The 8,373-nt window shown below is 40.7% G+C and overlaps 1 non-coding gene across 1 annotated transcript; it reads left to right on the forward strand.

Annotated features, from left to right (window-relative positions):
* Positions 1–8,018: 8,018 nt before the first annotated feature.
* TRNAQ-UUG (transfer RNA glutamine (anticodon UUG)) lies at positions 8,019–8,103 on the forward strand. Its single transcript has one exon. It is a non-coding gene; the product is annotated as a tRNA-Gln (tRNA).
* Positions 8,104–8,373: the final 270 nt, after the last annotated feature.

Raw genomic sequence — 8,373 nt, forward strand, 5'->3', positions numbered from 1 at the left:
TGGAGCCTGCTTCGGATTCTGTGTCTCCCTCTCTGCTCTTCCCCTGCTCACACTCTGTCTCTCTCTCAAAATTCAATAAAGATTTTTAAAAAACTATAGAAAAAAAAAAAAAATAAATAAAAAATAAAAAACTATAGAAAAAGACATACTCAAAATTACATAAATATACAAAAATGGCATTCTAAAATTTGTTTATGGATCCAAAGGAAGGGAAAAGGAGAGGAGCAGAAGAATGAGAATTAGAGGGAATAAATAGAAAACAAATAATAAAATGGCAGACATAAGTCCAAACATATCTTAGTAATTATTTTTAGTGTAAATGGTCCAAATATGCCAATTTAAAGATGGAGATTAGCAGAGTAGATACAAAACACAATCCAACTATATATTGTCTACAAGAAATTCACTTCAAATATGGTGACATAGGTAGGTTGAAAGGAAAGGAAAGGAAAAAAGATATGCAATGAAAACATGAAATAAAAAAATTTTTAACGTTTATTCATTTTTGAGAGACGGAGATAGAGCACAAGCAGGGGAGGGGCAGAGCGAGAGGGAGACAGAATCCGAAGAAGGCTCCAGGCTCTGAGCTGTCAGCACAGAGCCCGATACGGGGCTTGAACTCACGAACCGTGAGATCGTGACCTGAGCCAAAGTCAGACGCTCAACCGACTGAGCCAATCAGGTGCCCCAACAACACATTATGTTCAAGTGCCCATGGAACATTCACAAGGTAGACAACTATCTTGGCCATAAAAAATACCTCAACAGGGGCACCTGTGTGGTTCAGTCAGTTAAGCGTCCAACTTGGCTTAACATGACTCAGTTCATGATTTTGGGGTTCGTGAGTTTGGGCCCCATGTCAGGCTCCTCACTGGTGGTGCGGAGCCTGCTTGGGTTTCTCACGCTCTCCTCTCTCTCTGCCCCTCTCCTGCTTGTGCTATCTCTCTCTCTAACTAAATAAATAAATAAAAACTTAAGAGGAAAAAAAACTCAACAAAATCAGAAGAATTGGAATCATACAGTGTATATTCTCTGACCATATGGAATCAAACTAGACATCAATAACAGAAAGACAATAGTAAGATCCCAAGGCACTTATTTCAAAACATGCTTCTCAATAATCCATGGGTCAAGGTGGAAGTCAAAAAGAAATTTTACAAATACATAGAACTGGGAGCGCCTGGCTGGCTCAGTCGGTAGAACACGTGACTCTTGATCTTGGGGCCATAGGTTGGAACCTCACCTTGGGTGTAGAGATTAGTCAAAGAGAAATTTTTAAAGGGGAGACAAGCTAAGATGACAGAATAGTAGGGGGGCCCTAGACCTGCCTCATTCCGCGAACACAGCTAGATGAATATCAAATCATTCTGAAAACCAAAGAAACCAATCTGAGGACTGACAGAACAAACTGCACAACTAACAGGGAGAGGAGAGGCCACATCATAAAAGGTAGGAGGTGCAGAGACGTAGCTTGGGAGAGAAACAGATCGTGGGTACTGTGGAGGGGAGGGAGACCTGGTGACAGAGAGAGGAGTGAGTGCACAGGGGAATCACACAAGGAAAACAGTTCCCCAAAGCCACTGACTGGGAAAATGAGGGTGGAGGTGGATGATTTTTTGTGAGGTTTTACAACCAGCGGAACCCAAAGACTGGAGTTTTAGAGGTGAACGGAGTGGCGGGTGTGCAGGTCTGAGTGTGGAGAAGGAGGGCAGAAGCCTGGGGGCAGACAGTACAATCTGAGAGTCCCCTGGGAGAGATGGTTCCCCCTTCTTGGAGCGCATCTGGGAGAAGCGGCATTGCCTCTCTGGGGACAAAAGAGTCAGCGGGCACCGTTACCTTCCCCTACCCCTCAACGTAGACACAGAGACACCTGCTGATGGTAGCTAACCTGGGTGCCAGCTCTTTGCTGCTCTTTACTCCTCGACTTCTTACGACTGCTCTTCTGCACAAAACTGCATCACTCCCAGTGCAGCGAGGCCGTCACCCAGAGGACCAGAACAGGTCCCCGCCATGCCGGGTTCCTAAAGCTAGGAGATTTAAAACTCAGCCAGCCTGCCTGGGGTAGAGGCCAAGGTGCACTGCACTGCTGGGTGGGGAGACGGCGGGGACCCAGACAGGGACACCTGAGACACATGAGGGGAGATCGCTTGCTCTTCTGGGGGGGCTTCCCAGACAGCGGCAGATGCAAAATCCCCTCTCCAAGGATGAAAGACCTGTCTGGATCCATTTCCCTTCCCCACCCCTCAGCATAAACTGACTTCAGTAAGCAGCCCAGCACCGACACTTGTGGCCTAAGCCATTTGCACCAAGCCCCACCACCTTGCGACCTGCAGGTGCTGCTTTTCTGGGGCAAGTGTGACTGGGAATCAGTGTACTGGGCCACTGCCCCCAGAAGACTAGCACAATCCCCACCCCACCCACCACTGCCCCCTCCACATCCACTGACCATGGGATGCCGCAAAGCTTCAGCACCAGCGGAAATGCTATCAGGTCTCTTTTAACAAGCAGACCAGAACGCACCTAGTTGAAACCACACTCTGGCCAAGGCCCAAACACTCCACACTGCAGGCAAGGAGAAATCCTGCAGAGGACTGACCTGAGGGAAAGAGTAGCCCAAACACAGCAGCAGAGTGCACACACCATACACCAGAAACACTTCCTAAAGCTTCAGGCCCTGGACAGTATATGACCTCTTCTTAATAAAGCCAGTACTCTCGGGAGCAGGAAACATAACAGGCTTTCCTAACACACAGAAGACAGAGACCTAGACAAACGCCAAGACGAAGGAATTCATCCCAGAAGAAAGAACAAGAAAAGGTCACGGCCAGGGATCCAATCGAAACAGACATTAGTTACATGCCTGATTCAGAATTTAAAGCAGCAATTGTAAGGATACTCAATGGGCTAGAGAAAAGTATAGGAGACGCCAGGGAATCCCTTAAATGAAAAATGCTATAAAGGAGATGTGAAACCAACTGCATGTAATGACCACAAGGATGGAAGAAACAGAGGAATGAATAAGTTATATAGAAGATAAAAGTACAGGAAAAAATGAAACCAAAGAGAAGATGAAAAGGAAAATATGGGATCATGAGCCGAGCCTTAGGGTACTAAAGGATTCATACAGCATAATAACATATGTATCATAGGAGTCCCAGAAGAAAAAGAGAGGGAAAAGGGAGCAGAAGGTTTATTTGAGGAAATTATAACTAAAAAGTTCCATAATATGGGGGAGGAAACAGATATTCAAATCCAGGAGGCACAGAGACTTCCCATGAAAAACAGCAAAAGCAGGCCAACACCAAGACATATTGTAGTTAAATTTGCAAAATACAGAGATAAGAACAAAAAATTCTAAAAGCAGCAAGAAAAAAGAAGTCCCTAACTTACAAGAGAAGACAAATAAGGTTAGCAGCAGAAACTTGGCAGGCCAGAAGAGAATGGCATGATACTTTCAATGTGCTGAATGGGAAAAACTTGTAGCCAAGAATACTCTATCCAGCAAAGCTATCATTCAAAATACAAGGAGAGATGAAGAGCTTCCCAGAAAAACAAAATCTAAAGGACTTCAGGACCACTAAACCATCCCTGCAAGAAATGTTAAAGGGAGTGGGAAAGACTAAACGCAACAAAGACTAAAAAGGAACAAAGAAAATCTCCAGAAAAATATGACAAAACAAGGAATAAAATGGCACTAAATTAATCTATCAATAATTAGCACCTGGCTGTCTCAGTTGATGGAGCACATGACTCTTGATCGCAGGATTGTAAATTTGAGCCCCACATTTGGTATAAAGATTACTTAAAAATAAAATCTTAGGGGCACCTGGGTGGCTCTGTCATTTGAGCATCTGACGTTGGCTCAGATCATGATCTCATGGTTCATAAGTTCGAGCCCCACATCAGGGCTCTCTTCTGTCAATGCTGAGCCTGCTTCAGATCCTCTGTCCTCCTTTCTCTCTGCCCCTACTCCTGCTCATGCTCCCCCCCTCAAAAATAAACATTAAAAAATAAAATAAAATCTTTAAAACAATTGCTCTGAATGTAAATGGTCTACAAGCTTCAATCAAAAGACATAGGGTGTCAGAATGGATTAAAAAAAAAACAAGACCTATCAATATGTTTCCTACAAGAAACTCCTGTGACCTAAAGACACCTGTAGAATGAAAGTGAGGGAATGGAGAAATATTTATCATGCAAATGGATGTCAAAAGAAAACAGGACTAACAATACTTCTATCAGACAAATTAGATTTTAAACCAAAGACTGTAATAAGAGATGAAGAAGAGTACTACATCATAACAAAGGGGTCTATCAAACAAGAAGATCTAACAATTATAACTATGCTCCCAACTTAGAAGCACCCAAATATATAAAACAACGAATAACAAGCATAAAGAAACTCATTGATAATAATACAATAATAGTAGGGGACAATAACACTCCACTTATAGCAATGGACAGATCATCTAAGCAGAAAACCAACAAGGAAATAATGGCTTTGAATGACACACTGGACCAGATGGACTTAACATATATTCAGAACATTTCATGCTCAAGCAGCAGAATACACATTGTTTTCAATTGCACGTGGGACATTCTCCAGAATAGATTACATACAAGGTCACAAATCAGGCCTCAACAAGTACAAAAAGTTTGGGATCATACCATGTGTATTTTCTGACCATGATGCTATGAAACTTGAAGTCAATCACAAGAAAAAAATTTAGAAAGATCACAAATGCATGGAGGTTAAAGAACATCCTACTACTAAAGAATGAATGGGTCAACCAGGAAATTAAAGAAGAAATTAAAAAATACATAGAAACAAATGATAATGAAAACACAATGGTCCAAAACCTTTGGGTTGCTGCAAAAATAGTCATAAGAAGGAAGTATACAGCAATACAGCTCTACCTCAAAAAGCAAAAAAAATCTGAAACACACAGCCTAACCTTACACCTAAAGGAGCTATATAAAGAACAACAAATGAAGCCTAAAACCAGCAGAAGGAAATAAAAATAATAAAAATATTAGAGCACAAATAAATGACAGAAAAACGAACAAACAAAACCCCCCAAAAACCCCAATAGAACAGATCCATAAAACCAGGAGCTGGTTCTTTGAAAAAAATTAATAAAATTGATAAACCCCTAGCCAGACTTATTAAAAAAAAACAGGAGGGGAAGGACCCAAATAAACAAAATCACGAATGAAAGAGGAGAGATCACAACCAACACCATGGAAATGCAAACAGTAATAAGAGAATATTATGAAAAATTAAATGTCAACAAATTGGGCAATCTGGAAGAAGTGGATAAATTCCTGGAAACATATAAACTACCAAAACTGAAGCAGGAAGAAATAGAAAATTTGAACAGACCCATAACTAGCAAAGAAATTGAATCAAATCAAAAATCAAAAATCTCCTAAAAAACAAAAGTCCAGGACCAGGTGACTTCCCAGGTGAATTCTACCAAACATTTAAAGAAGAGTTAATAACCCATTCTTCTCAAACTATCTCAACAAATAGAAATGGAAGGAAAACTTTCAAACTCATTCTATGACACCAGCATTGCCTTGATTCCAAAACCAGACAAAGACCTCACTGAAAAAGAGAACTACAGGCCAATGTCCCTGATGAACATGGATGCAAAAATTCTCAACAAAATACTAGCAAATCCAATCCAGCAGTATATTAGAAGAATCACTTACCACAATCAAGTGAGATTTATTCCTGGGTTGCAAAGGTGGTTCAATATTCACAAATCAATCTACATGGCACACCACATTAATAAAAGAATGGATAAGAACCACAGGATCCTCCTAATAGATGCAGAAAAAAGCATTTGACAAAGTACAGTATCCATTCTTGATAAAAACCCTCAACAAAGTAGGGATAGTGGGAACATATCTCAACATATACGAAAGACCCACACCTAATATCATCCTCAATGGGGAAAAACTGAGAACTTTTCCTCTACAGCCAGGAACAAGACAGGGATGTCCGCTCTCACCACTGTTATTTAACATAGTACTGGAAGTCCTAGCCTCAGCAATCAGATAACAAAAAAGAAATAAAAGGCATCCAAATGGGCAAGGAAGGAATCAAACTTTCACTGTTTGCAGACAACCTGATACTCTATGTAAAAAACCCAAAGGACTCCACCAAATAACCCAGTTAAAAAATGGGCAGAAGACCTGAACTGATACATGAATTCAGTAAAGTTGCAGGATGCAAAATCAATGTATAGAAATCTAGGTATAAGATACCTAGGAATAAATCTAACCAAAGAGGTAAAATTTCTGTACTCTGAAAACTATAGAAAGCTTATGAAAGAAACTGAAGACAACACAAAGAAATGGGAAAACATTCCCTGCTCATGGATTGGAAGAAAAATTAGTTAAAATGTCTATACTACCTGAAGCTATCTACATATTTAATGCAATCCCTCTCAAAATACCACCAGCATTTTTCATAGAGCTAGAACAAACAATCAAAATTTGTATGGAACCACAAAAGACCCTAATAGCCAAAGCAATCTTGAAAAAGAAAACCAAAGTTGGAGGTATTACAATTCCAGACTTCAAATTATATTACAAGGCTGTAGCGATCAAGACAGTATGGTACTGGCACAAAAACAGACACATAGATCAGTGGAACAGAATAGAGATCCTAGAAGTGGACCCACAACTATATGGTCAACTAATTTTCAACAAAGCAAGAAAGAATATACAATGGGAAAAAGACAGTCTCTTCAAGAAATGGACTTGGAAAAACTGGACAGCAACATGCAAAAGAATGAAACTGGACCACTTTCTTCCACCATACACAAAAGTAAAATCAAAATGGATGAAAGACCTAAATGTGAGACAGGAAACCATCAAAATCCTAGAGGAAAACACAGGCAGTAACCTCTTTGACATTGGCAATAGCAACTTCTTACTGGATACATCTCTGGAGGCAAGGGAAACAAAAACAGTAATGAGCTATTGGGACTTCATCAAGATAAAAAGCTTCTGAGCAGTGAAGGTAACAATCAACAAAACTAAAAGGCAACCTTCAGAATGGGAGAAGATATTTACAAACGACATATCTGATAAAGGGCTAGTATCCAAAATCTATAAAGAACTTATCAAACTCAACACCCAAAGAACAAATGATCCAGTGAAGAAATGGGCAAAAGACATGAATAGACACTTCAAAGAAGACATCCAGATGGCTAACAGACACATGAAAAGATGCTCAACATCATTCATCATCAGGGAAATGCAAATCAAAACTAAAATGAGTTACCACCTCACACCTGTCAGAATTCCTAAATTTACAACACAGGAAACAACAGATGTTGGCAAGGATGTAGAAAAAAAGGAACGCTCATGCACTGTTGGGGGGAATGTAAACTGTGCAGCCGCTCTGGAAAACAGAATGGAGGTTCCTCAAAAAGTTGAAAATAGAAATACCCTACCACCCAGCATTTGCACTACTAGGTATTTACCCAAAAAATACTAAAATACTAACATGAAGGGATACATGCACCCCAATGTTTATAGCAGCATTGTCCACAATAGCCAAATTATGGAAAGAGCCCACATGTCCATTGACTGATGAATGGATAGAGAAGATGTGGGGGCCCCTGGGTGGCTCAGTCGGTTGAGTGTCCAACTTTGGCTCAGGTCATGATCTCACAGCTCGTGAGTTGGAGCCCTGCGTTGAGCTCTGTGCTGACAGCTCAGAGCCTGGAGCCTGCTTTGGATTCTGTATCCTCTGTCTCTGACCCTCCCTCCCCTCTGTCAAAAATAAATAAACATTAAAAGTTTTTTAAAAAGAAGATGTGGTATATATATACATATAATGGAATATTACTCAGCCATAAAAATGAATGAAATCTTACCATTTGCAGCAATGTGGATGGAGGTAGAGAGTATTATGCTAAGTGACATAAGTCAGAGAAAGACAAATATGTGATTTCACTCATATGTGGAATTTATGAAACAAAACAGATGAACATAGGGGCGCCTGGGTGGCTCAGTCGGTTGAGCGTCTGACTTTGGCTCAGGTCATGATCTCACAGTTCGTGGGTTCGAGCCCCGCGTCGGGCTCTGTGCTGACAGCTCAGAGCCTGGAGCCTGTTTCAGATTCTGTGTCTCCCTCTTTCTCTGACCCTCCCTTGTTCATGCTTTCTCTCTGTCTCAAAAATAAATAAATGTTAAAAAAAATAAATAAAAATAAAATAAAATAAAACAGATGAACATAGGGGAAGAAAGAGAGAGAGGAAAGCAAACCATAAGACACTCTTAATTACAGAGAACAAACTGCGGGTTGCTGGAGGGGAGGTGGGAGGGGGAAGGGCTAAATGGTAGATGGGGATT

This window comes from Panthera onca, chromosome X (genome assembly GCF_046562875.1).
Source record: "Panthera onca isolate mPanOnc1 chromosome X, mPanOnc1 haplotype 2, whole genome shotgun sequence".
In the NCBI taxonomy this organism is placed as follows: Eukaryota; Metazoa; Chordata; class Mammalia; order Carnivora; family Felidae; genus Panthera; species Panthera onca.